This window comes from Panulirus ornatus, chromosome 16 (assembly GCF_036320965.1).
Source record: "Panulirus ornatus isolate Po-2019 chromosome 16, ASM3632096v1, whole genome shotgun sequence".
NCBI classification, from domain to species: domain Eukaryota; kingdom Metazoa; phylum Arthropoda; class Malacostraca; order Decapoda; family Palinuridae; genus Panulirus; species Panulirus ornatus.
Genome location: NC_092239.1, coordinates 39,332,193 through 39,359,706, shown reverse-complemented (window position 1 = coordinate 39,359,706; position 27,514 = coordinate 39,332,193). Strand labels below are relative to the sequence as shown.

Here is a 27,514-nt window from a genome sequence, read left to right as displayed (position 1 = left end):
GCTGACGTCCTTTTGCCTAGGTGTATATTTTCTCCTTGGTGGAGTGTCTTCAAACTTGCGCAGTTCCTTCAGGCACTTCTGGTGAAGAACCATATAACAAAATTTGTGGATGTCAGGGCATTTATTTGCTTTAGTGATACATCAGTAAGATATATAAGAACGTGGGATGATTTACAAGATTGCTCTATATGAATTTTAAAGTAGAGAATTAGTTTATGAAAGAGGAATGAAGAACAAGTCTTACCAGACTAGTATTGTATGGAAACAACTGTTTCTCATTAACCAATACCGACAATTGTGACGATGAAGGCACCTTTAATGTATCTCAAGACTGAAAAATGTTCTGATTTGCATCGGCCGGGAATCGAACCCGGGCCTCCCGCGTGGCAGGCGAGAATTCTACCACTGAACCACCGATGCTACATTTGAACCTCGAGGGTTGAGTATAAAAGTTCACTAAAGTTCTTTAAACATTGCTACATTATGATATACACTATTTGATAATTATCCACCTCTTTAAGTTCAGAGCCTCCATCTTTCTGTACAGTGTACGGTTCAACAGGTGTGCTCGTGGATGGGGGTCAACGTGCGTCTAAGTCTCTAAGAGACGGATGCGCCGGTGTGAGAGAGTGACGCTACTTGAGGAATTACCTGCGTGTTAAATGTCACTTGTTTAGTAAACACGTTATATTTCCTTGTGTACATTCTTTGCACGATCTGTATCTTAGGGAAGTGAAGATAACAAGGTTATGATATGATATGTGTATAAAAGTCGATAGCTGCTTGTGTGAGCAGATGCCACACATCATGTGACCTCATGTTCGTGTGTGTTGTAGTTGGGTAGTTAGGGTACAGTGAGCTTGCTGAGGGTTCTTATATTTTCAGGGACTAAACTGTTTATATTATGCTCACCAGTGTATATACTTGTTAAATGAATTTCATTTACGGAGTATAAACGCTGTGGATTCAGATGAAGAAAACAGAAGATAACTCTCTGTATATACTTGTATATACTTGTTAAATGAATTTCATTTACGGAGGATGAACGCTGTGTATTCAGATTAAGAGAGCAGGAGATAACACTCTGAACATATGAATGAGGACTTTATGACGTGAGAAACCATTGTCTTGCTAGAGGTTCAGTGGTAAATTGTCTTGCTAGAGGTACTGTGGTACATTGTCTTGCTAGAGGTACAGTGGTACATTGTCTTGCTAGAGGTTCAGTGGTAAATTGTCTTGCTAGAGGTACTGTGGTACATTGTCTTGCTAGAGGTACAGTGGTACATTGTCTTGCTAGAGGTACAGTGGTACATTGTCTTGCTAGAGGTACAGTGGTACATTGCCTTGCTAGAGGTACAGTGGTACATTGTCTTGCTAGAGGTACAGTGGTACATTGTCTTGCTAGAGGTACAGTGGTACATTGTCTTGCTAGAGGTACAGTGGTACATTGTCTTGCTAGAGGTACAGTGGTACATTGTCTTGCTAGAGGTACAGTGGTACATTGTCTTGCTAGAGGTACAGTGGTACATTGTCTTGCTAGAGGTACAGTGGTACATTGTCTTGCCAGAGGTACAGTGGTACATTGCCTTGCTAGAGGTACAGTGTTAACCACTATACCACTGAGTATACCGTTGATACACTTATTCCTCCACGAAATGAATGTTTTCATCAGTCATGAGTCTTTTTCCTTTTTGATACTATACTGATATAATTCTAAGGCTTTTATACTCCTTAAAGGGTATTCATTCATCACACTGCTTATACAGTGAACTGTATAATGAAAATGCGTTGGTCAGTGAAACGGGAACCATTAACAAACATACTGGGCGAACTTCCCACCTCCACCACACACTGTAACATGAGGACGTGTGATCTGTGGCATTTGCTCACACACACATGGCTAAATGCTTCCATTAAGGTCACACAGCCTTACATACTGGCATTTACACTCGCATACAAGATGGAACATTTGATGTTGTTTCATACATAAAGATGTATAATGAATTTACTCTTAATGATGTACATAGAATAAGAAGATAATTCCTCACGCAGCTGTGTTGAAACTTACATTATACAGGGAGAAAGAAGATTTGAGCTCTTGACTTCCATATGAACAATAAAACGGTGCATTGTACTCTTGAATTATGAATTCATGGTGAACTAACGAGGTTCAAATGTAGCATCGGTGGTTCAGTGGTAGAATTCTCGCCTGCCACGCGGGAGGCCCGGGTTCGATTCCCGGCCGATGCAATGAAGATTTTCCACCATCGAGGCACATTAGGCATAGGAAGTGCCTTAAACATCGTATGTAGTTGCCGCCTACACGAATCTGTTATTTTCATTCATTTCGTCTGGTAAGTCTTACTGTTATCATTTTACATAACTGAATTCTCTGACTTGTTCATTCAAAGTTAACCAGTTATCTTGGTAATAATTTTTTCCAGGTTATCGAAAGCCTACAGTTGTTGGGAGTGTCTGGATGTGGTCAGTAAATGGTCTGACGTCTTTAAAGTGAGTGTTATCAGGTTCTTCACATGAAGAACACTTACTAGTCGTTAAATCTGGGGACCATCCACTTGGAACTTCTACTTCTACAAGTACTGGTTAACTTCTGATGCACTAACAAGAAGCGGAAGTCGAGATAGATTAATACAAGGAATATGATACGGTCTTTTGCGACCCTACCTCCAGCACCTATCGTTGGATCTACACACACATGATAAATTCACACCCATATGACTCCAGTCAGATTTTTGTCAGATAACCAATAAGTGTCACTTGTAACATCTTTGAGGATAAAGATAAAGCATATACGAACACAAGATCAGCAGCCTAATTATAATATACAGCATTGTCGAGGACTCCAGCCTACTTAAGAAAATCAATTTAATTTACATATATTCATACCAACATGGAAGTTATAAGTTTTACCGTATGGAATACTTTGGTGTCGCCACTAACGCACTGTTTGTGATACTATGAACACATCTTGAAAAAGGTACTCGTCAGCGGAAAGTGCTACAGCAGCTTTCAAAAACTGACCAAAGGCGACCTGACGAACAAGTGAAATTATAGAATCCAATCATGGCAAAAGGAATCTGATTATCTTAGAAGGTCTATTGATAGGAGAAATTTCCCGGTACATAATAAAGTTTAAGAAGTTTTCTCTTTATAGACACAAACAGCTCCCAGTCAAGAACAGACGGAGCACGTTAGGCATATGTATAAGAAATGAGAAGACGCCATTTCTCGTGATGCCTCGTTTCCGTCTGCCTTGCTCAACAAAGGATGCAACTTTTGTTCACTCGTTATCTAACCACCGCGAAGGAGACACCTCCAGACATCGTAGAGAATCAATTAGGTGCTGACGTCCTTTTGTTACAAGTTTATTTCTTTCTGGTGTGGTGGAGTGTCTGCAAACTTGTGCAGTTCCTAAAGGCACTTCTGATAAAGGACTATATATCAAGCTTTGTTGTTGAGAATTTTTCTGGCCACATTTCACCTCAGTAAGCTTTCAGTAAACGAGGGATGATTTACAGGTTAAATATTCATGAATATAAAACTGGAGAATTCGTTGATCTAAAAGGAATAAAAAGTCTTTCTTACCAGACAAGTATTCTTCGGAAACTGATTCTCATTAACCATACCTACAAATGTGATGATGAAGGCACTCCATCCATACTTATAATGCACTTCGATGGCAGAAAATGTTCTAATTTGCATCGGCCGGGAATCGAACCCGGGCCTCCCGCGTGGCAGGCGAGAATTCTACCACTGAACCACCGATGCTACGTTTGAATCCCTAGGATTGACTGTAGTAATTTGTGGAGCATTACAACAATATATGGACTCTGTTTTACAGCAATTGTCCACCCGTTCGTTGAGAGTTTAGAGTTTCCATCTTTCTGTACAGTGTACGGTTCAACAGCTGTTGGTGGATCGGGTCAACGTGCGTCTAAGTCTCTGAGAGGCAGATGCGCAGGTGTGAGGGAGAAAGGGCCACTACTGGAAGAATTACCTGCGTGTTAAATGTCACTTGTTGAGTAAACAAGTTATACTTCTTGGAGTGTACATTATACTTTCGATCTCGTGTGTTACATGGAAGTGATAATGAGATTCTGTGAGGCTTTTATGTATCAAAGTCCTTTGATGCTTGTGTAAGCAGATGCCACATTTCAGGCGTCTTCATGTAACAGCGCGTGTTGTGGGTGGTTACTTAGTGTGCCTGATGGTAGTTCCCGTTTCAGTAAGCAAAATGTTTGTATAACATAAGCATTGCTGTTCATACGTGTTGTTAAATGGATTTCCTTTCTGGAGTGTAAAAGAAGTGGCTTCAGAGGAAGAAAGCTGGAGAAAACACAGAACATGAATGAGGACTTCATGACGTGGGAAAGCATTATTGTCTTGCTAGAGGAATGAACATTATTAACCTTTACCTCTGTAGAACGGTGGCTAACCACTATAATGCTGAGTGTACAGTTAATGCGCTCATTCCTCCACGAAAAGAATATTTCTCCATCTTGACGTACTCATTCATGAGTCTGGATTGTTTCCTCATGTTTTTTGTTGATCTAGATCCAGGCCATTCACACTCCTTGATGGATATCCATCTATCACATCCAGTATATACAGTAACGTGTGAAATATAGATGTTTTGGTCCTTGAAGCGGAAATCAACAAGCACACACTGTCCTAACTCGCCAACACGCACTGTAACGTGAGGGCGCATGAAATGTGGCATTTGCTCACACACGTAACAAAAAATCCTTCATTTAGTACAAGCATAATCTCATTTACTCTCGAGATAATGTCTGATGTATTTTACACATAAAGATGAACGCTGTGTTTACCCGTAAATGAGAGGCACGCAACATGAGTTTATACCTCTAACAGCTTCACATGTCCTCCCTCAAAAAACGAGCTTCTGCACTCCGAGACAATGGAAGCGCGTTAACATACCAATTTCAGAGGCAAATGTGTTGAAACCCGTAGATTATACAGGGAAATGGTAGCTCTGAGCTCTTGAGAGACGGATGATCAAAACAGCGTACAGAACATTGAACTGTTTTGTGAACTCGTACAGTGAACCCTAAGGGTTCAAATGTAGCATCGGTGGTTCAGTGGTAGAATTCTCGCCTGCCACGCGGGAGGCCCGGGTTCGATTCCCGGCCGATGCAATTTAGAAAACTTTTAGCCGTAAAGACATTAACTATGTCAAGTCCTGTCAGTATCATATAAGAAGGTATGGAATAATGCGAATCTTTCATTTTCATGTAATTCTTGCCAGGTAAGACTCGCTGTTGTCTCTTTGAAAGCGGCGGTTTTTCATTTTCATTTATAAGTCAAATTCGAAATCATTCCTCATTTTGCTTAAAGCAAACCAATGATGATCGGTGCCTGGATGCGGCCATTGAATATCCTACAAAGTCTGTTAAAAGGACCTCTTTTTTGAAGAGCCTTTAAGACCTGCTCATATTCGGACACATTCCACTTGGAATTTCAACGACTGCGGCGGATACTAGTAGACAACGGTGGAGAAGTCTAGATAAAGAAATACTTTGACCTAGTCCCCACTTACACTAACCCCAGCTCCCACTGATGGCATAATGATTAAACATTACTTCCATAACCAAATGTCTCTGTGAAGTTGATGCCCGTGTACTTCGTCAGGTTGTGGCAACGACACCCGTGAGAACTGTGAGTGTAAGATGGAACTAATAGCTTTATGCAAACACTAAGATCAGGATAATCTCCCGCGTCCTCGGTATGTCTTTGAGTTGGAGCAGCTCGTGACCAAAAATTATGACAGAGGAGCGAGCATGGGTTCACTTCCATATTAAAAGGCATGTGAAAATTCCTTTGTAAACAGGGTTTAAGTAATCATTAACTTCCTTTACTTATGATTGGATTCTATTGTGTTGTCAGGTCCTTTGTAATCAGCTTCCTTGGGTGTTGCTAGACGATACGCTGCTCATGATAATACCCTTCCTTAGGTGCATTTTCACTGTCGTAGATGATGACTTGGTGGTAACAATGTGATATATACCATGAAATCTACAATCTCTTTTAGGGCAAGAATATAGGCGGATTCGCATTGCTGTTCTTGTCTAGGGCTATGGTCTTGGGTGAAGTTGTTTTTTTCTTATGTTGCTGGTAGCTGAGTTCGTTTATTTTCTCTCAAGGTTGACAAAAATGACGCTCATTGATAATCTGAAATGTCTGCGTCTCAGATTCATGAGCGGGACAGTTTGGTTGAGGAGGCACTGGGTTTTGATGCTAGGTGTTGGTGACGCTGGTCAAGTACTAATCAAACTGGGGTAATGCGTTGTTGTCACTGCATTCGCAAATAGTCAGCATCTGTCGTAAGTTGTTGTTCCTTGTGAAGGGTTACCGAACTTGAGCTCATAGATTATCTTGTAATGAAGAATGTGGCCACTGTTTGTAGAGGTTAGGACATCAACTGGCCACATCGATACCGATCAACTGTAAATTGAAGAATGATATGCAGGATAATTACTTGTGATTAAATGAGCACATAAATCGTTTATAAAAGGCGCCAAAAGTAAACATTCATGTGACAAGAACTGTCTGAAATTAACCGATTCGCATTGGCTACACCCACAGATGTGGTGTTGAATGCAATTAGATGCATGATCTCTCCCGATAGCAGAAAATGATCTAAATTGCATCGGCCGGGAATCGAACCCGGGCCTCCCGCGTGGCAGGCGAGAATTCTACCACTGAACCACCGATGCTACGTTTAAATTTCCATCCTTCACAGCATTAGTTTGTAAAGCATTACTGCAGTGTAAGATGCACTTTAATCATCTACCCCTTTTTTCAAAAACAAAAAAGATCTGTTATTTATATCATGGCTTTACTCGTGTACATACATTGAGAAACCCTTTTCAAAATCTTAAGCCAGGTACTCAGATATCGATCAGCCCCAGAGGGAGGGTTAACAGCTGGGATAGCTGTGGGCTAATCTCCATGCGCACTGCTTGTAGTCGTGTGGGCCCGTGGGTGAATAATGACGGTAGCGCGCTTGAAGGTGACCAAAGGGTTTGCGTGTTCAGTGAATCAACTTTGTGGAGTATGAACTCTTTGGATTAAGATGCATAAGAATGTTTGAAATACTCTAGGCGTATGAGTATTATTATCATGGTATGCAACTAGAGAAGTGAACCCATTAACCACATCTTCGGTAGTATAGTGGTTAGTATCCCCGCCTGTCACGCGGGAGACCGGGGTTCAATTCCCCGCCGGGGAGATAATTCTCTCACACATGTCCTGTATCACATCCGATCCGTGTTGGATTGCAGCGCTTTAGTGGTGGATGAACAAGCAGCAGTGTGAGCGGCCATGTCACCCCACACACCACACTCGTTAGGGATGCTAGTTTGTAGCTTAGCGCCTCCTGTTCATTTATAACATATATAAGGATGACATGCGCCCTCGTCTACTACCTTGGCACTTTCTTTTCCTAAGGATGCTGTTATGTAGTGCCCGCTCAAGGGTAATATTTTTGTCTTTTAGATAGTGCGTTAATGACTACTCCAGTGTGAACAAATGTAGGTCATGTTTGTTCTCCTGAGTGGGTTTGGGTCCTGAGTAATCCTTTTCTCATAATCAGTTGCTGACATTGTTCGTAAAATAGATTACTACCTAAATTTATACTCATAAATAGTTAATGCATGTGGCTGTCACTGACGATCTGAAGGAGTATCTATAGCTTGTTAGCTCTATAAACAGGAGTCATTTGAGAAGAATAGTTTGACTACTTTGGTGCTATCCATAGCTGTTGGAGTTGGACTTTATAGGAACTAAATGAAAGCACATCTTTATCAGTTTAAGGAATAGATAAGATTATATTTTGAAATGAAAGAAAAGTAATTGCTGAGAAATAACCACTTCCTGTAGGCAGCACGTACAGATGTGAGGATGAGGGCATTTCACAAATTTTGTGTCTACAAGACGGAAAGTATTCACAAATGCATCGGCCGGGAATCGAACCCGGGCCTCCCGCGTGGCAGGCGAGAATTCTACCACTGAACCACCGATGCTACGTTTAAATCTCTGTCCTTCACAGCATTAGTTTGTAAAGCATTACTGCAGTGTAAAATGCACTTTAATCATCTATCCTTTTTTTTTTTTTTTCAAAAATAACAAAGAACTTCTATTTATATCATGGCTTTACTCGTATGTATACATTGAGAAACCGTTTCCAAAATCTTAAGCCAGGTACTCAGATATCGATCAGCCCCAGAGGGAGGGTGAACAGCTGGGATAGCTGTGGGCTAATCTCCATGCGCACTACTTGTAGTCGTGTGGGCCCGTGGGTGAATAATGAGGGTATTGCGCTTGAAGGTGACCAAAGGGTTTGCGTTGTTCAGCGAATCAACTTTGTGGAGTATGAACTCTTTGGATTAAGATGCATAAGAATGTTTGAAATACTCTAGGCGTATGAGTATCATTATCTTGCTACGCAGCTAGAGAAGTGAACCCATTAACCACATCCTCGGTAGTATAGTGGTTAGTATCCCCGCCTGTTTGTAGCTTAGCGCCTCCTGTTCATTTAACATATATAAGCATGACATGCGCCCTCGTCCACTACCTTGGCACTTTCTCTTCCTAAGGATGCTGTTATGTAGTGCCCGCTCAAGGGTAATATTTTTGTCTTTTAGATAGTGCGTTAGTGGCGACTCCAGTGTGAACAAGTGTAGGTCATACTGGTTCTCCTGAGTGGGTTTGGGTCCTGAGTCATTCTGTTCTCATAATCAGTTGCTGACCTTGTTCGTAGAGTAGATTAATACCTAAATTCCTACTCATAAATAGTTTACACAAATGGCTGTCACTGACGATCTGAAGGAGTATCTATAGCTTGTTAGCTCTATAAACAGGAGTCATTTGAGAAGTATAGTTTGACTATTGTAGTGCTATCCACAGCTGTTGGAGTTTATAAGAACTAAATAAAAGCACATCTTTATCAAGGATTTTCGTCGTTTTTAGTACACCTTTTCTTAACCATTATCAGTTGCAGTTGTTGAAGTTCCTGGTGAAGGGTTTCCCTGCTTGAGTAGCTCTTAACGGTTCTTGTAATGAGAAACCATACAGCACATTCCTTATATAGAGCAGAGTCTTCATTAAGCGTTTTCAGGGACTGACTGTAAATTGTACTTTCTGTGAACTGAGGAATTTTAAGACAGTTTAAGGAATAGATAAGTAAATACTTTAAAATGAAAAAAAAATGTAATTGCTAAGAAATAACCACTTCGTGTAGGCAGCACGTACAGATGTGAGGATGAGGGCATTTCACAAATTCTGTGTCTACGAGATGAAAAATATTAATAAATGCATCGGCCGGGAATCGAACCCGGGCCTCCCGCGTGGCAGGCGAGAATTCTACCACTGAACCACCAATGCTACATTTAAATTCCCATTCTTCACTGCATTAGATTGTAAAGCATTACTACAGTGTAAGATGCATTTTAATCATATACCCCTTTTTTCGAAAATAAAATAGAGCTCTTGTTTATATCATGTCTTTAGTCGTATATATACATTGAAAAACCCTTTCCAAAGTCTTAAGCCAGGTACTCAGATATCGATCAGCCCCAGAGTGAGGGTGAACAGCTGGGATAGCAAGTGCCCGCTCAAGGGTAATATTTTTGTCTTTTAGATAGTGCGTTAGTAGCGACTCCAGTGTGAACAAGTGTAGGTCATACTGGTTCTCCTGAGTGGGTTTGGGTCCTGAGTCATCCTGTTCTCATAATCAGTTGTTGAACTTGTTCGTAGAGTAGATTAATACCTAAATTCCTACTCATAAATAGTTTACCCATGTGGCTGTCACTGACGATCTGAAGGAGTATCTATAGCTTGTTAGCTCCATAAACAGGAGTCATTTGAGAAGTATAGTTTCACTATTGTAGTGCTATCCGTAGCTGTTGGAGTTGGAATTTATAGGAAGTAAATAAAAGCACATCTTTGTCAGGGATTTTCGTTGTTTTTAGTACACATTTTCTTCACCATTATCAGTTGCAGTTGTTGAAGTTCCTGGTGAAGGGTTTCCCTGCTTGAGTAGCCCTTAACGGTTCTTGTAATGAGAAACCATACAGCACATTCCTTATATAGAGCAGAGTCTTCATTAAGCGTTTTCAGGGACTGACTGTAAATTGTACTTTCTGTGAACTGAGGAATTTTAAGACAGTTTCAGGAATAGTTAAAAAAAATACTTTGAAATGAAAAAGTAATTGCTGAGAAATAACCACTTCCTGAAGGCAGCACATACAGATATGAGGATGAGGGCATTTCACAAATTCTGTGTCTACGAGATGGAAAATATTCATAAATGCATCGGCCGGGAATCGAACCCGGGCCTCCCGCGTGGCAGGCGAGAATTCTACCACTGAACCACCGATGCTACGTTTAAATTCCCATCCTTCACTGCATTAGTTTGTAAATCATTACTGCAGTGAAAGATGCATTTTAATCATCTACCTCTTTTTTCGAAAATAGCATAGAGCTCTTGTTTATATCATGTCTTTATTCGTATATACACATTGAGAAACCCTTTCCAAAATCTTAAGCCAGGTACTGAGAAATCGATAAGCCCCGGAGGGAGGGTGAACAGCTGGGATAGCTGTGGGCTAATCTCCATGCGCACTACTTGTAGTCGTGTGGGCTCGTGGGTGAATAATGAGGGAAGCGCGCTTGAAGGTGACCAAAGGGTTTGTTTCGTTCAGCGAATCAACTTTGTGGAGTATGAACTCTTTGGATTAAGATGCATAAGAATGTTTGAAATACTCTAGGCGTATGAGTATCATTATCTTGCTACGCAGCTAGAAGTGAACCCATTAACCACATCCTCGGTAGTATAGTGGTTAGTATCCCCGCCTGTCACGCGGGAGACCGGGGTTCAATTCCCCGTCGGAGAGATGACTCTCTCACACATGTCCTGTATCACATACGATCCGTGTTGGATTGCAGCGCTTTAGTGGTGGATGAACAAGCAGCAGTGTGAGCGGCCATGTCACCCCGCACACCACACTCGTTAGGGATACTAGTTTGTAGCTTAGCGCCTCCTGTTCATTTATAACATATATAAGCATGACATGCGCCCTCGTCTACTACCTTGGCACTTTCTTTTCCTAAGGATGCTGTTACGTGGTGTGCTCTCAAGGGTAATATTTTTGTCTTTTAGATAGTGCGATAGTAGCGACCCCAGTGTGAACAAGTGTAGGTCATACTGGTTCTCCTGCGTGGGTTTAGGTCTTGAGTGATCCTATTCTCATAATCATTTGCTGACCTTGTTCGGAGATTAATACCTAAATAAAATATTCATAAATAGTCTACCCAAGTCTCTGTCACTGACAATCTGAAGGAGTGTCTGCTTGTTAGCTCTATAAACAGGAATCATTTGAGAGGTATAGTTTGACTACTTTGGTGCTATCCATAGCTGTTGGAGTTGGAGTTTATAAGAACTAAATAAAAGCACATCTTTATCAAGGATTTTCATCCTTTTTATTACACCTTTTCCTCACCAGTTGCAGTTGTTGAAGTTCCTGGTGAAGGGTTTCCCTGCTTGAGTAGCTCTTAACGGTTCTTGTAATGAGAAACCATACAACACATTCCTTATATAGGGCAGAGTCTGCATTATGCGTTTTCAGGGACTGACTGTAAATTGTACTTTCTGTGAACTGGGGAATTATAAGACAATTTAGGGAATACATAAGTAAATACTTTGAAATAGAAGAAAAGTAATTGGTGAGAAGTAACCACTTCCTGTAGGCAACACCTACAGATGTAAGGATGAGGGTATTTCACAAATTCTGTGTCTACGAGACGGGAAAGTATTAATAAATGCATCGGCCGGGAATCGAACCCGGGCCTCCCGCGTGGCAGGCGAGAATTCTACCACTGAACCACCGATGCTACGTTCACCGTTTAAGGGTTTAGTGCAAGAGCTCACAAGGCATTGCTACCGTATAAGATACAATTTGAATCGTCCACTTTTTTCAAGAATAAAGTCCTGACCATCCTTCATCATTTCTCTCAACACATTTATATTTTGTTTGTGGTTTGTGTGTCAGCATGCGTCTGGTCTGGTATTCCCGTGTGTGAGAGGACTCGACGGTATTGGAGGATGTATGTTTCTTTAAATGTAAAATCCATTAAGCGCGAAGCATTATTTCCTAAAGGAAAGTCTGCAATGGTGCGTGAGTAGTTGTCAGTTTTTAGGCGTTTTCACGCAAGTCATCATTCCTTTTCTGTTACGGAGAAAGAATATTGTATTCATGTTTTCCTGTCCCTTAACTTTATATACGTACCATGGTATTACTATTGGGTGTATATACGCATACCTCAACACTCCGCATGAATCTGGTACACAGATATCGATCAGCCCTAAAGGGAAGATGAACAGCAGGGTTGGCTGTGGGTTGACTTAAAGTCGGGCATACCTGTGCGTGAGTCATAGGGATTAAGTGTCCTTGTAGGTGGTTCGTTTCAGTGACCAAAAGTGTTTGCAAGAGATAAACTAATCTGTATTCTGGATTACGAAATCGTGGATTCACATAAGTAAAGGTGTCTTGAATACTCCAGACATTGAATGAGGATCCTAAACCGTGGGGGAAAGTATTATTGTCGTGCTACGTAGAGTGAACGTATTAACCTTGTCCTCGTTAGTATAGTGGTTAGTATCCCGGCCCGTCTCGCGGGAGACCGGGCCTCAGTTCCCCCACCGGTGAGATTCTTCTCTTACACCTGACCTGTATCAGGTACCAGTTATGTTGGATCATAGCATTTTATCGATGTGTGAACGTGCATCTGTGTTAATGGGATGTGTTACCTCACACACCACACTCGTTAGGGAGACAGTTTACAGTTATAGCGCTAATATCAATTCATTCAGATAGGCATGACGTGCGCCGGCCTCCATTACCGTGACACTTTACCCTTAACATTTCAAGCTGTAATTCGAGTGTATTTGTTAAAATATTCAACGCACATTGAATTATTTTTTTTTTCGGAACCACGAACCTTACACGGATAAAGGCACTTCATCACATTTGTGTTCTCTAGATGTTTCTGTTCTTACCAGTACTTACTCCCCACTTCATCATGTTGATGTGGCGACTTTATACTCTACTTTTAGCTATTCCCTCTGAATACCCTTTCCATATCATCTGCCACTTGAATAACTATAAATTTTGTTAAGAATATCGGCTTTTATGACTTAGGTATTTCCGTTGCATATGTTGTTCTGTAGCACTCTCTTTATGGTGCATTAAAGTCTCCCAGGTAATGATGTACTGGTGGCTTGGATATGCTTCGTATTATGAAGAGTACAATCTTCACCCGGACATAAACATGAGTGGGTCGTATTGGTTTTCTTGAGTGGGCTTGGAATCTGGATCCTACGGTTTTACATAAGTTCACGATCTTATTGTTCATTTAATAGATTAGCTGAATTTTACCCTCATACCTGACCCAGTGACATTGTCATCGATAATCTGAAGATGCATCTGCCTGGCAACTTTATAGACTGGAGTCATTTGCATGCTGAGGTATAGTAGTGTTAAAGAGTGAGCGTTGGAGGTAGAATTGCCAGGGAATTTCAAAGCAGATCTTTACATGGGATTTTAGATCGTTGTTAGTACATTAACTCTTACCCAATATCTGTTGCCGTCGTTAAAGTTTCTGGTGGAGGGCCTTCCAGTTTGAGCACCTTTTATTAGCTCGTCTAGTGGGAAACCTTGCAACACTCACTTTGTATAGTACAGGACCTTCACTGACTTGATTCATTAATCGACCATAATCAATGTTTGTTTTTATGACCTGACAAATGGTGTATGATTACGAACGGATGAGTGAATTCCTTTTTTCTTTAAGGTACTGACTTAGGGAAAAAAAAATGGCTTAGAATAAGAGATTCATATTGGCAACAGCTACAAATATGAAGATAAGTGCACCTAAGCTTAATGGGTCCCGATGGTGGAAAATCTAAATTTGCATCGGCCGGGAATCGAACCCGGGCCTCCCGCGTGGCAGGCGAGAATTCTACCACTGAACCACCGATGCTACATTAAATGACGCGTTCACTGCACGAATTCACAAGACATTGCTACCGTGTAAGATACAAGTTTAATCCACTATTTTTTCAAGAGTAAAGAACCCTGACCATCCTTCATAATTTCTCTCAACACAATTACAGTACAATCAAACTATACTTCAGCACACAAATGACTCCAATATATAAGGGAAATTAAGATATCAGATTATTAGTGACAATGTCACTGGGTCACCTATGACGATATAACTCTGCTAATAATCTATCAAATGAACAATTCGATCAACTTGATTAACTAAACCGAAGGACACAGAATCCCAGGTCACTCGACCAATATGACCCATTCATGTCCTTGCTCCGATGATGATTGTAGGCTTCATAATGCAAATCAGATCGAAGTCGCCACTATATCAATGTCTGGACTATAAATGCGAGTGGAAGAGGGTACAACATAATAATGTGCACCAGAAATACTCTTGCTGTAAAAGCCAACCTTCTAAACACCAACAAACTAGTTATTCAAGTAGCAGTCGATCTAGAAAGTCATTCAGAAGGAAAAGTTAGCAGTCGTGTATACTGTAGCCTCAACATTAATACGATGAAATGGAAAGTAATCGCTGGTAAGAACGAAGATATCTAGAGAACACATACTGATAACAGTGTCTTTAGCCGTGTAAGGTTCGTGGTTCTGATAAGATTTTTTTTGCATGTGCGTTTAATATTTGAACATACTCTAGAATTACAGCTTGAAATGCTGTTTAAGATGTCTGTGGTTAAGGGTAAAGTGCCGATGTAATGGAGGTTGGCCAACGTCATAGTTATCTATATGAATTGATATTAGCGTTATAACTGCAAGTTGTCTCCCTAACGAGCGTGGTGTGTGAAGTAACACGGCCCACTCCCACTGCTGCATGTTCACACATCGATAATTACTTTGATCTAACATAGCTGGTACCCTGCTACCTGATGGAGGAGGTCAGGTGTAAGAGATGTGTCTCCCCGGCGGGGAATCGAACCCCGGTCTCCCGCGTGACAGGCGGGGATACTAACCACTATACTACCGAGGACGTGGTTAACGCGTTCACCCTTCCAGTAAGATCTCAAGACAATGATATTACCCAGCTAATAGAATTCTCAACTCGTTTGACTGGAGTATTTTAAACGTTTGTGTTCATTTGAATCCATGAAATTCATGCTCCGCAAAGTAAATTCATTGAACACCAAGCATATGAAAATATATATTATAAACACTTAGGTCACAGAAACGAACCAAATACATGCACACACAACCCTTGTAATTTACGCACGCCCAACTTGCATTCCTGCGCGCGGTAGACGGCCCACAGTTAACCCAGCTGTTTATCCTCCCTTCGAGGTTAATCGATGTGTGTGTACCTGGGTTAGGATTAAACCTACATAAATATTACTTTCATACAGTCTATTACAACTCTCGTTCCAACACTTACGGATGGCACTACAGCTTAATCCAACTATAGTCCCTCAAGCAAATGACTTGTCAAAAAATTTGAATAGCTGGTGGTACTTTAGAATTATCTGTGGAAAATGTCATTTGAGTGAACCACAAGGATAAGATATATATGACCGACCTGTTCATGCCTTGATGGAAATTTTAGGCTTCATAAAATGAACTTTATTGGAATCGCCACGAACACATCATCTAAAGACAATATGTGCACCAGCAATACTTTAGTGACAAGAGCCGACCTTTCGAACGACACCAAAATGAACGACATTGTCTACGCAACATCTAGTCAGGAGAAGGTATTTAGAGGAAGATTTACACAGTCAATAGCAGAAGACACCATAATCGGCGATATGGGGAATAGGTATTAAAAACCGTGAAGATATATAGAGGACGAAAATCTAATGAACCTTTATCCGTGTAAGGCTCATGATCCTTATGAAATTTCTCCATGTGTTGAACGTATAGATAAACTCGAGATAACGTTTGAAATGTTGCTTTAAGATGTCACCAGGAAGAGAAGTGCAAAGGTAGTGCACGAACGACACCAAAATGAACGACATTGTCTACGCAACATCTAGTCAGGAGAAGGTATTTAGAAGAAGATTTACACAGTCAATAGCAGAAGACACCATAATCGGCGATATGGGGAATAGGTATTAAAAACCGTGAAGATATATAGAGGACGAAAATCTAATGAACCTTTATCCGTGTAAGGCTCATGATCCTTATGAAATTTCTCCATGTGTTGAACGTATAGATAAACTCGAGATAACGTTTGAAATGTTGCTTTAAGATGTCACCAGGAAGAGAAGTGCAAAGGTAGTGCACGAGGGCACATGTCTTGCTTATCAATGTGACTGAACGGGAGGCGCTAAACTACAAACCGGTATCACTAGCGAGTGTGGTGTGTAAGGTGTAACACGGCCCGTTCACACAGCTGCATGTTCACTCATCGTTAAAGTCCTGTGATCCAACAGAGCCAGTACATGATACAGGTATAAGGGAATGTCTCCCCGGCGGGGAATTGAACCCCGGTCTCCCGCGTGACAGGCGGGGATACTAACCACTATACTACCGAGGATGTGGTCAATGCGTTCACTGTAGCTGCGTAGCAAGACAATAATACTTCCCCCATGGTTAGAAATCCTCACTCAGTGTCTGGAGTATATAAGACATCTTTACTGATCTGAATTTAAGGATTTCATACTCCAGAATTCGGATTCGTTGACCACATCCTACAAGGATTTTACATTTAAAGAAACATATCATATCCTTCGATACCGTTCGGTGCTCTCACACACGGGAGTCCCAGACAAGACTCATGCTGGCACACTAACCACAAACATGAATGCAAATATGTTCGGATTGTGGAAAATCCATATTGCATCGGCCGGGAATCGAACCCGGGCCTCCCGCGTGGCAGGCGAGAATTCTACCACTGAACCACCGATGCTGCGTTCAGAAAGTGAGTGTTTACTGCAATAGTTCACAAGGCATTGCTACCGTGTAAGATAAATTTCAATCATCGGCTTTTCCTTCAAGAGTAAAGAGTCGCGACCATCTTTCATAATTTCTCTCAACACATTTATGTTTGTGGTTTGTGTGTCAGCATGCGTCTGGTGTGGCATTCCCGTGTGCGAGAGGACCTGACGGTATTGGAGGTTATGTGTTTCTCTAAATGTAAAATCCAGTATAAGTGAAGCATTGTGTCCTAAAGGAAAGATCTTTTATGGATGCCTGAGATGTCAGCTTTCAGGTGTATACACGCAAGTCATTTACTCCTTTTATATTGCGCGGAGAGAATCTAGTACCCATGTTGCTTTGTCTCCTGACTTTATATACGTACCATGTCTCTACTTTTGGGTGTACACACGCAATCAAAAACCAGGTACGCAGATATCGATCAGCTCTAATGGGAGGATGAACAGCAGGGTTTGCTGTGGGTGGACTCAAGGTCGGGTGGACCCGTGCGTAAATCATAGGGATTATGTAAGTCTTTGTAAGTGGTTCGTTTCAGTGACAAAAGTGTTTGCAAGAGAGATAAATATTGTGATGTGTTCAGTGAATTTGCTTTGTGGAGGATGAAATCCGTGGATTCAGATCAGTAAAGATGTCTTTAGATACTCCAGACACTAAGTGAGGCTTCTTAACCATGGGGGAAGTATTATTATTGTCTTGCTACGCAGCTATAGTGAGCACATTAACCACATCCTCGGTAGTATAGTGTTTAGTATCCCCGCCTGTCACGCGGGAGACCGGGGTTCAATTCCCCGCCGGGGAGACATTCCCTTATACCTGCATCATGTACTGGGTCTGTTGGATCACAATACTTTAATGATGAGTGAACATGCAGCTGTGTGAACGGGCCGTGTTACACCTTACACACCACACTCCTTGGTGATACTGGTTTCTAGTTTAGCGCCTCCAGTTCATTCTTATGGGGACGACATGTGCTTTCTTCCGCTTCCAAGGCACTTTGTTTTCCCAGGGACATCTTGAACAACATATTGAGCGTTGTCTCGAGTTAACTTGTACACATTCAACACACATGGGGAAATTTCGTAAGGATCATGAGCCTCAAATGGATCAGGATACTTCATTATCTTTTTTTTTTTTTTTTCTTGATATATCTTAACACTTTACTACCCGCTCCCCATTTCATCGCGCTGGTGTTGGACCTTTAGTGTTGTACACTGCAAACAATATAACCTCCCTCAAAATACCTTTTCCTGATTCGCTGTACCTTCGATAACGTTATTCAATTTGTTTAAAACGTCGGCTCTTGTCACTTCCCTGGGTCTTGCTGATGCTTATGCCACCTTGTAGTACCCCTTCTCAGGTGAATTTTTGTCTTGTAGATGTCTTGCACCCACTCATGGGTCATCTTGTCGCTTGCCTAGCCATACGTCCTCCTGATTGGCTGATTACTCTCGCTGACTCCGTGCTCTTCGCTCAGCTAACCACCAGCACGGCGGTTTACGGCGACCTTGTCTAGATTCAAAAACTCTTATCTATGAATGGATGCGTCTTTTGTGGCGGTGTAAGCAGCTTCGATCGTCTTCCTTATTCTTTTTCCATAACCTCTATGCAAAGTTTCAACATCTTGCCACATGGGCAAGTGCCCGTGACTATCTGTTTAACGCTAACTTGTTCGAGGTACAGTATTTCCTTATGCGTTCTTGGGATTAGTAATTCTAGCTCGCACTCCTCTTGGAATTATATGTAAGAAGGTTCTTGGTCTTTCCTCAGCCTATATCAGAAAGTGAACCAACATTGCGGCGTAGGGCAATGGGGTCAAGTTTGGAAGTTAGCCTGGGACAATTTATATAAGTCGGACCGCTTTTAGCCACGTCAGCTGATTTTTGTGCCTGACTTGTCACCTATTAGCATTCCCGACTTCTACAAAAATTCTCATCATAACAGTAAAATATAGAGCGGCAACATTGCAGCGTACTTTCGTGCGACTTCGAGAAAATCAACGCATGGCGACGCACGCACACGCATCAATCACAAAAGGAGGATGGAGGTTCTCAATCCTTTAATATAAATGTGGATAATTGAAAGTGTGCATTTCACTGTCGTGATTCATGAATACTTTCAGTGAACCTTATTGACGAAAATATAGCATCGGTGGTTCAGTGGTAGAATTCTCGCCTGCCACGCGGGAGGCCCGGGTTCGATTCCCGGCCGATGCAGATAGAAAGTTTTCAGATGCATAACATGAAACACTTGTAATCTCTTAATTGCATTATCTGCAGGTGTTTCCTAAGAGGACCTGTAATTTCCAAACAATTATTGCGTGGTAAGTCTTACTAAAAACTGTTATTCATTAATTTTTTTTTCATATTTATATTCATTATTATTTTCAAGTGTTTTCTCAGTTTGCAGAAAGCCCACTGATTGTAGCCTGTGCCTGAATACGACTCGTGAATACTCAGTCCTCTACACAGTGAATGCTTTTAGGTTCTACATTAGATCTTTGAAGAGCTGCTCAAGTTAGGAAACTCTACACCAGGAACCTGAAATATTGCGAATAGACGAATTCCTGATAAAGATGTACATTCACATAGTCTCTAACAGCTCTAGCTTCAACACCAATTAATGGAACTTGAGTAAAAGTAGACTTCCTCAAGACTCCTTTCTCTACAGCGAAGTAGGTACTTCTTTAACCGACACACATTGTCATACGTGTCAACTGTGAGGATGGTACACTTTCTCAGATGCTCAGAATCCCATCACCTTCTTTTAGGTGTGGATTTGATGATTCTGTATCTACAGTGATATTTCGTATGTGACTTGCCTCTGGTCCTCTGCTCTTATTGATTTTGGTGACATCTTTGTTGTAGTCCTCGACATCTTCAAAGTATTAGACAGGGTGTGACATAAATTTTAGTTTTTTTTTTTTTCCAAAAACTCCTTTCCTTTTGTTTCACCGCCTCCCTTCGTCTCTCGTCTTTTATTTCATAATTTCCTTTTGGGTCGTTCCGTTGCTATAGTCATCGACAGAGCGACATCCCCCTCCTAGCCTTTGGGTTCTGTCCTGTCACTTACTCTCTTTCAACTCGGTATATAATCTATTTCCATCCTGTTCATCCTTCTGCTGAATATTCTGCTTTACATACTTGGAGTCACTTTTCTCTCCTCCTCCTCCTACTCCTCCCTTTAATACGTGTTCACTTTCTTGCACGGATCATATTTCCTCTCGTAACTCGGACCTATTCGACATTTCGGACTGAGGAAGCAGTAACCTTGTAAACTTTAATCGTGCAATTTCTCCCTGCGCTTCTAAGAATCCTTTGTTTCCCCTCTGTTCAATTTCAAAGCAACACAGTTCTCTTCTTTAATAACCTAACATGTTTGGCATAATCATATCCTCCATGCCGTCCCGGAAACCCCACATAATCAACATCACAAATTCTGCTTCCCAGAAGGTGGAAGTGTAGCGATGCCTTAATTATTTTTCTAGTGAGCTGCTGTTTCGCTTCTGCAGAAGTTTTATTCTGTTCTGAAATTCTGCTCGCACATAGACAGAAAATTAAGTCACTTGAACCGTGCAAAACTCATGGTCTTGATTGCTATCTCCATACTGGTGAACACATGTCCAGCCACAATAGAAAAACCTCGTTTCATGTTGTTCAAGGCGTTGCTGGGAAAAAAGGTACAGTGCAAAGAAGGCATACTTGATAGGCTGTACTGAAGTACAGACAGGCCTCCCTGCTGTGTCGTTTGTGAGGTATGTAACTATGTCCTTGTGACGCGACCCACACACCCACACACACACACACATGCATACATACACGCTGTATGCTTAGGCTAAAACGCTGTGATCCAACACACTTGGTACCTGACACAGGTCAGGTATTAAAGAGAGATATCTCCCCGGCGGGGAATCGAACCCCGGTCTCCCGCGTGACAGGCGGGGATACTAACCACTATACTACCGAGGATGTGGTTAATGAATTCATTCCTATCCCAAGACTATAAATGCCTCGCATGAAACTGTTGAAGGAAGTATCTTAAAGTTGTAGGTATATCAATTATCATAAGATACTGTATATCTTTGATATATGACAGGGGATGAGAGTGTGAGGCTTTGTGTAATGACCCGAAGTTCTGGGGTGTGTGCATGAGTAGCTGCCAATGTTTAGGAACCCATAAGTACCAATGTCATGACTCGCGTTACGGAGAAAGTGCTTTATACTCATTGTGCCACGTGACTTAATGTGTATACACACCATGTCTTCATCCACACACACAGACACACACACACACACACACACACACACACACACACACACAAACTCCAGTCTAATGCAGGTGCCTTGAACGTAGGATGAACAGCTAGGTTAGATATGGACCGAGTGATGAACCAAGGACTCGCGTGAATCATGATTTGGAGCAAAGTATTCGTGTAGGTAGTTCGTTCCGGCAACCAAAGTTTTTGTATCCTCAGTTGTCATTATATATATGTGGTGTTTAGTGAGTTTGATTTATGGAGTACGAACTCCGTGGACATAGAACTATCTGAATGGATGATATAAGTAATGAGTCTAGAACGTGTGGAGGCATTTAACGTCTTGGTAGAGGAGTATATATAGTAACCACATCCTCGGTAGTATAGTGGTTACTATCCCCGCCTGTCACGCGGGAGACCGGGGTTCAAGTCTCCGCCGGGGAGATACTTCACTTAATATCCGACCATCACTAGGTACATTGTGTTGGATCACAGCACTTTAACGATGAGTGAATATGTAGTTGTAAGTGTGTGGGGGGGCTGTCACCAGGACATCGCTACACACCTCTCACACGACACTTGTAAGGAGGATCGGATTTTAGGTCAACACATCCTGTCCATTCTCGCAGGGAAGTATGTCGTTTGCCCTTTTTGCATTGTATATTTTCCTAGCGACATCTTGAACAACATTTAACGAGGTTTGTCCTTGGTATCTTGAACTCTCGTGTTCACAAGCATGGAGATATTCGTTTAGATCCTGAGCTATTTTCAGTTCAAGTTCCTTCATTTTCTGTTCATTTAAGTTATTCTCATCTGTCTCAAGTTATCATGTTACGCTCTCTCGTACCTAGAACCTCATTTGATTACACAGTTGTTGGATATTGAGTGTCTTCCACTATGAAATGGCTTTTGAAATTGATTTTCAGTTCCTAACATAGGCCTCCCATATGTTCTATAATTCTTCCCTCTGATTATATCTAGATTAGCAGCTCCTTAGATGCCCATGAATTTGATGGTTTTTTCAGGTTGTCTTTAGACTAATTAAAGGACTTGAGGCCTATACTACTTCGTGGTCCTGTTCTTCGTGGTACCTATTCAAGGGTGCATGTTTCGTCTTCTTGATAGCCACTTAGTGGTAACTCCAATGTATTCCATATGGCCTCCAGTATTCACTACGGCATGAAAATTTAAAGTTAATGTTCTCTTCTTCTGTGGGTTGTTTTCTGGGTCATGATGCTCATAATTTGGTCGCTGATCCTAATTTTTTCTTGTATTCGAATAGCTTATCTTATCACAAATGGCAATTATGACTGTCCCTGATATGCTGATGAAGTATTTGCTTACCATCCTCACAGACAGGAGGAGTCGTTTGTTGGTGGCAATATAGTTTTAATTGTTCCCCTGATACCAATAATGGGCGTTGGGGCTTGTGTTATGGACAACGTCAGACATGCAATGTTCGCCAGTGTCTGTCGCAGGCGTTGAAGTTCTTGTCGGGGGCTTACCCACCCGAGGAGCTCTTTTACCGTAGAGTTTTCTAGTACTCGCTCTGTAGAAGCCAGGGTAGTCTCTTTGGCCATATTGTCACCCGTCACTATATATACGATTTCTATAAAATGAGGCATAACGTGTAAGTTGAATGATTTATGAAGAAATAAATCATGAATTCTTTGATTTACAATGAAAATAATTCGTAAGACTTCCAGGAGATTGATTGCTTGAAATCGTCTTAATCAAATAGTCAGCACCTTTATATGTGATACTGAAGAATCTAGACACGTTTAATGTCTCTCGATGGTATACGATGTTCAAAACTACATCGGCCGGGAATCGAACCCGGGCCTCCCGCGTGGCAGGCGAGAATTCTACCACTGAACCACCGATGCTCCTTTGAAAATCTTATTGTTCATTTAATTATCCTATAAATCACAACAGTTCTCTGTAACTCCTAGTTATCCACATTTATTTCTAAAGAACTGAGGACCTCATCTCCTTGTATGATTTGTTTCAACGTATTTGCGTATGCGCGCGTTGTCTAAATGTTTGTGTGTGTGTGTGTGTGTGTGTGTAAGTACGGTAAGCTGTTGGAGGAAATATCCGTGTAGTATGTGTATCCTTCATCATAAGATATTGTAAATTTATGATGTGTGAATGAGAGAGTAAAGGCTTTGTGTAGTCAGTCACATATCGAACTCATTACGAAGAAAGGGTACTACATTTGTGGTGTGCCCATCTCTTAGCTTTATTATGTACAACATACCCTTACCTTTGTGTGTATGTACCGACACATACACTCTAGTCTAAGGCAGGTGCCTGGAAATAGAGGATGAAGAACTGGGTTAGATGTAGGCCGACTAATGGGCCCAGGACTCTTACTTAAGGCGGGCCCGAGCGTAAATCATGATGGTTTGGATAGAGTTTTCTTATAGATGGTTCCTGTCGTTAATCAAAGTGTTTGTATGATTACATTTTATGTATACGTGGTGTTCTGTGAGTTATATTTATGGAGCATGTATTTCATTAATTCAGAGCAATAGAGATGAATGAAATACTTCATACGTATGAGTCATGAAGGTAGAACGTTTCGAAGCATTGTTTTGAACCCATTAACCACATCCTCGGTAGTATAGTGGTTAGTATCCCCGCCTGTCACGCGGGAGACCGGGGTTCAATTCCCCGCCGGGGAGATAACTATAATACCTGAACTGTATCGAGCAGAAGCTCTTTCAGATAACAAGGCTTGTCCAGGGTAACTGAACACATGTTCATAAACATGGATATACCCATCAGGACTACAAGCCTTGTACAGGTAAATCCTTCATTTTCTATTCTGTTTATTATTTTTCCCAAGTTATCTTGTCAAGTTAAGCTTTCTAATACCTACAACCCCATTTAATTCCACTGTTGTTGGGGATTTGGTATCCTCCACTATGAAATTGCTTTTAAACTTCAGTTCATCTCAAGATCATACGATGTCCTTTATATTTCTTCCCTCTTAATATCATATCCAGAATAGCTGCCCTTTTTGATTATGTATTATGGTGGTGTCTGTCAGGTCGTCTTTGATCACTTTCTTTGAGTAATACTGTTGCGCATTTCACTTCGTAGTGTCCTTTCTTGGGTAATCAATACCATAAGATCACAATTCTTATTAGGGCATGAGAATGTAAAGATCGTATTGATTTTTAGTGTGGGCTCTTTTCCTGGGTCATGAAGATCATAATGAGGTTATCGATCTTATCCTCCTTATATTAAGCGATTAACTTTATCTTATCCTAACAGATGACACATGTGACACTGTCTCTAGTAATCTGAAGAAGTACTCCCTAACCATCTTCACAGACAGGAGTTATTCGTTTGTGAGTATAAACTTTAATTGTCCACTGATTCTATTGATGGGCTATGGAGCTTGCGTTATTAGGGATAACGTCAAAGGACCTCTTAATATGGATCTCTACGTTGTTAGTGCATCCAGAATCTGGTCGCAGTCGCTGAAGTTCGTGGTCGAGTGTTTCCCCACCCTGAGCCGCTCTTTTACCGCAGTCTTATGGCACGCACTCGGTAGAGGTCAGGTTATTCATTGGCTGTATTGTTACCAGCCATTATGAACACTCCATGAATTGAGGCATAATTCATACGATGATGAAATGAAGAAATAAAGATTTCTTTGACAAACGATAGAAATTATTGTTAAAAGTTGCCGACATTTTTGTCTGAAAATTGATATATTAGGCAACTCCTTGATATGCGATGCTGAAGAATCTCGACACTGTTGATGTGTCTGGATGGTTTAAAGTGTTCTAAATTGCATCGGCCGGGAATCGAACCCGGGCCTCCCGCGTGGCAGGCGAGAATTCTACCACTGAACCACCGATGCTATATTTGAAGTCGTTGGATACTTGAATCTGTACATAAATCACACAGTGTACCCTGCACCTGTAGTTATCCATCTTTATCTTTGAGACTGAGGATCCCATCCGTATGATACGAGAGTTCCAATCCTTTTGCGTGTACCAACATTAGCTCGTGTTCATTTTTTTTTTCTGGAAGTGCAGTTGCTTGTGTGTGACAGTAGGAGAAGCTGTTCGAATAATAATGATTTGCTTGCTGTATATTTCTCTTTAATGAGTAAATATAGTACATAATGTAAAATATATTAGGGGCTTTGTCTCGCATACGAGCGTGTGAATCACACACACACACACACACACACACACACACACACACAAGCTAAAGCCAGGGACTTGTCTGTCGACTAACGCCATAGGGAAGATAAACGAATGGGGTATTTTCGGGTCGACTACCTCGAAAGGGACTAGTGCGCTGACAGGCCCATTCGTAAGTCTGGGCCAAATGAGAATATGCTTGTAGAGGTTCGGCTAATCGACCAAAATGTGTGAATTGTAAATGGGTGTGGTAAATGAATTTCGTTTATGGTGTACGAACGCCGTAGACTCTGATCAATAAAGCAGGATAAAATGTACCAGATATATGAGTCATTACTTTAGAACCTGTTGACATAATTGTCTTGCTCAAGAACTGCGCTCATTAACTACATCCTCGGTAGTATAGTGGTAAGTATCCCCGCCTGTCACGCGGGAGACCGGGGTTCGATTCCCCGCCGGGGAGATAACTTCTTTGATCCCTGACATGCATCGGGTAAAAAGTTCTTTCAATCTAATTGTTTTTAGCGATGAGTGAACATACCACTATATCACTGGGTCGCTACACCAGGACATAGGCACACGATGTGTCAACAGATTGTTTCCAAAAATTTAGATCTTGCTTATTGGTTGCGACAGCAGACATGTTAAAACTATACACGATGAAGATATCACCAGATGAAATGATAATACGGTCTTGTTGGACTGATAACTTCCCTTAGCTTCTTATCCAGTCCTCAGTCCCTGACTGCCTCAGCCTCTCATCTTCTGACCTCTACGTGTGTCATGCCTTCTGTCTCGCTCTCGGCAGAGGTCACTATATTTAGATATACAGTTTGACTATACTTCAGTACCATTAATGGGTGTAGCAGCAAGTGTTGTTAGGGACAACGTCAAAGTTATCAATTTTTTGGAAGGATCTCTACGTTGTTCTGAATGACCCATTGGTATCCAGTATCTGTCTCAGTCATTGAAGTTCCTGGTGCAGGGTTTCCCAGCTTTTGCAGTTCTATGATCAAAGATTCTTACTGTACTCAATCTGTAGTGGTCACCATATTTACTGGCGTATTCCGGCACCAGCCATGATGAATACTTTTCCGAGAAGTTAGTTACAATTTGCAAGATTTTGACTTGTAAAAAGAAATGTGTTGAAGTCATTGACAAAAAGAAAATTGTTAGGAAGACTTTCCGGATGATTGTTTTAGAATTATTGTCTCTGCTTAGACGACAACTACGCATGTGATGCTGAAGGGTCTCAATACTCTTCATGCGTCTCACTGACAATGATTTTTGCATGTTGCATCGGCCGGGAATCGAACCCGGGCCTCCCGCGTGGCAGGCGAGAATTCTACCACTGAACCACCGATGCTACATTTAAATTCTTAGGATTCCCTCGTCGAGTTTCAAAAGTATTACTACCATGTACTGCATTTTTTTCTGAAGAATTGTGAACCCCAATCTCCCAGAATTATTCATGACTTTAAGAATTTGCGTGCACCAGCGTTAGCGTGCGTCCATTTTGAGTGCATATGATCGTGTGTGTTAGGACACGTTAAGTTGTGGTGGAATCGTTTGCGTGTTGTATATCTACCAATCAATGGTAAGTACTGAATATTACATGAAGTATATAAGTAAGGCGTTCTGTCTCGCTTATGAACTGTAATCGAGATTGTATAAGGCTGTGTGTGGAAGTAAATGCCAAGTTCTCACTCCTCACGTATGTTATACACTCAATGTTCTCACTCCTCACGTATGTTATACACTCCTCACGTGTGTTATTCATTATGTCTTAACGGGAAAGTTTACATTCCTGATGGCATGTTGTTTGTTAATTCACTTTTCCTCCAAAGATTGTTTGTTCATTTCTTTCCAGTACATGCGTATATGATTCATTTTTCAACATCTCGTAGCCAATCACAGCCAGCTATTACACCGTCTTATAAATTTGCGTATGTAATGATTCTTACTACACACACACACACACACACACACACACACACAACAAGGCAAAGTCAGGTGCCCATGTATCGACCAGCCCCAAAGGGAGGATCAACAGGTGGGTT

General features: G+C 41.4%; 1 long non-coding RNA gene and 23 other non-coding genes across 24 annotated transcripts in view; 9 read left to right on the top strand and 15 right to left on the bottom strand.

Annotated features, from left to right (window-relative positions):
• The window catches only part of LOC139754260 (uncharacterized), a 452,598-nt gene that overhangs the window by 60,648 nt on the left and 364,436 nt on the right, over window positions 1-27,514 (top strand). The gene's annotated exons all lie outside the window — the stretch shown is intronic.
• Window positions 350-420, bottom strand: TRNAG-GCC (transfer RNA glycine (anticodon GCC)). Its single transcript has one exon. It is a non-coding gene; the product is annotated as a tRNA-Gly (tRNA).
• On the top strand, window positions 2,180-2,250 carry TRNAG-GCC (transfer RNA glycine (anticodon GCC)). Its single transcript has one exon. It is a non-coding gene; the product is annotated as a tRNA-Gly (tRNA).
• Window positions 3,719-3,789, bottom strand: TRNAG-GCC (transfer RNA glycine (anticodon GCC)). The gene has a single exon. It is a non-coding gene; the product is annotated as a tRNA-Gly (tRNA).
• On the top strand, window positions 5,107-5,177 carry TRNAG-GCC (transfer RNA glycine (anticodon GCC)). Its single transcript has one exon. It is a non-coding gene; the product is annotated as a tRNA-Gly (tRNA).
• TRNAG-GCC (transfer RNA glycine (anticodon GCC)) lies at window positions 6,685-6,755 on the bottom strand. Its single transcript has one exon. It is a non-coding gene; the product is annotated as a tRNA-Gly (tRNA).
• TRNAD-GUC (transfer RNA aspartic acid (anticodon GUC)) lies at window positions 7,199-7,270 on the top strand. The gene has a single exon. It is a non-coding gene; the product is annotated as a tRNA-Asp (tRNA).
• On the bottom strand, window positions 7,993-8,063 carry TRNAG-GCC (transfer RNA glycine (anticodon GCC)). The gene has a single exon. It is a non-coding gene; the product is annotated as a tRNA-Gly (tRNA).
• Window positions 9,353-9,423, bottom strand: TRNAG-GCC (transfer RNA glycine (anticodon GCC)). Its single transcript has one exon. It is a non-coding gene; the product is annotated as a tRNA-Gly (tRNA).
• Window positions 10,350-10,420, bottom strand: TRNAG-GCC (transfer RNA glycine (anticodon GCC)). Its single transcript has one exon. It is a non-coding gene; the product is annotated as a tRNA-Gly (tRNA).
• TRNAD-GUC (transfer RNA aspartic acid (anticodon GUC)) lies at window positions 10,863-10,934 on the top strand. Its single transcript has one exon. It is a non-coding gene; the product is annotated as a tRNA-Asp (tRNA).
• On the bottom strand, window positions 11,861-11,931 carry TRNAG-GCC (transfer RNA glycine (anticodon GCC)). Its single transcript has one exon. It is a non-coding gene; the product is annotated as a tRNA-Gly (tRNA).
• Window positions 14,009-14,079, bottom strand: TRNAG-GCC (transfer RNA glycine (anticodon GCC)). The gene has a single exon. It is a non-coding gene; the product is annotated as a tRNA-Gly (tRNA).
• TRNAD-GUC (transfer RNA aspartic acid (anticodon GUC)) lies at window positions 15,064-15,135 on the bottom strand. Its single transcript has one exon. It is a non-coding gene; the product is annotated as a tRNA-Asp (tRNA).
• On the bottom strand, window positions 16,564-16,635 carry TRNAD-GUC (transfer RNA aspartic acid (anticodon GUC)). The gene has a single exon. It is a non-coding gene; the product is annotated as a tRNA-Asp (tRNA).
• Window positions 16,937-17,007, bottom strand: TRNAG-GCC (transfer RNA glycine (anticodon GCC)). Its single transcript has one exon. It is a non-coding gene; the product is annotated as a tRNA-Gly (tRNA).
• TRNAD-GUC (transfer RNA aspartic acid (anticodon GUC)) lies at window positions 17,764-17,835 on the top strand. Its single transcript has one exon. It is a non-coding gene; the product is annotated as a tRNA-Asp (tRNA).
• On the top strand, window positions 19,179-19,249 carry TRNAG-GCC (transfer RNA glycine (anticodon GCC)). The gene has a single exon. It is a non-coding gene; the product is annotated as a tRNA-Gly (tRNA).
• Window positions 20,930-21,001, bottom strand: TRNAD-GUC (transfer RNA aspartic acid (anticodon GUC)). The gene has a single exon. It is a non-coding gene; the product is annotated as a tRNA-Asp (tRNA).
• On the bottom strand, window positions 23,104-23,174 carry TRNAG-GCC (transfer RNA glycine (anticodon GCC)). Its single transcript has one exon. It is a non-coding gene; the product is annotated as a tRNA-Gly (tRNA).
• Window positions 23,904-23,975, top strand: TRNAD-GUC (transfer RNA aspartic acid (anticodon GUC)). Its single transcript has one exon. It is a non-coding gene; the product is annotated as a tRNA-Asp (tRNA).
• On the bottom strand, window positions 25,095-25,165 carry TRNAG-GCC (transfer RNA glycine (anticodon GCC)). Its single transcript has one exon. It is a non-coding gene; the product is annotated as a tRNA-Gly (tRNA).
• TRNAD-GUC (transfer RNA aspartic acid (anticodon GUC)) lies at window positions 25,846-25,917 on the top strand. The gene has a single exon. It is a non-coding gene; the product is annotated as a tRNA-Asp (tRNA).
• On the bottom strand, window positions 26,750-26,820 carry TRNAG-GCC (transfer RNA glycine (anticodon GCC)). Its single transcript has one exon. It is a non-coding gene; the product is annotated as a tRNA-Gly (tRNA).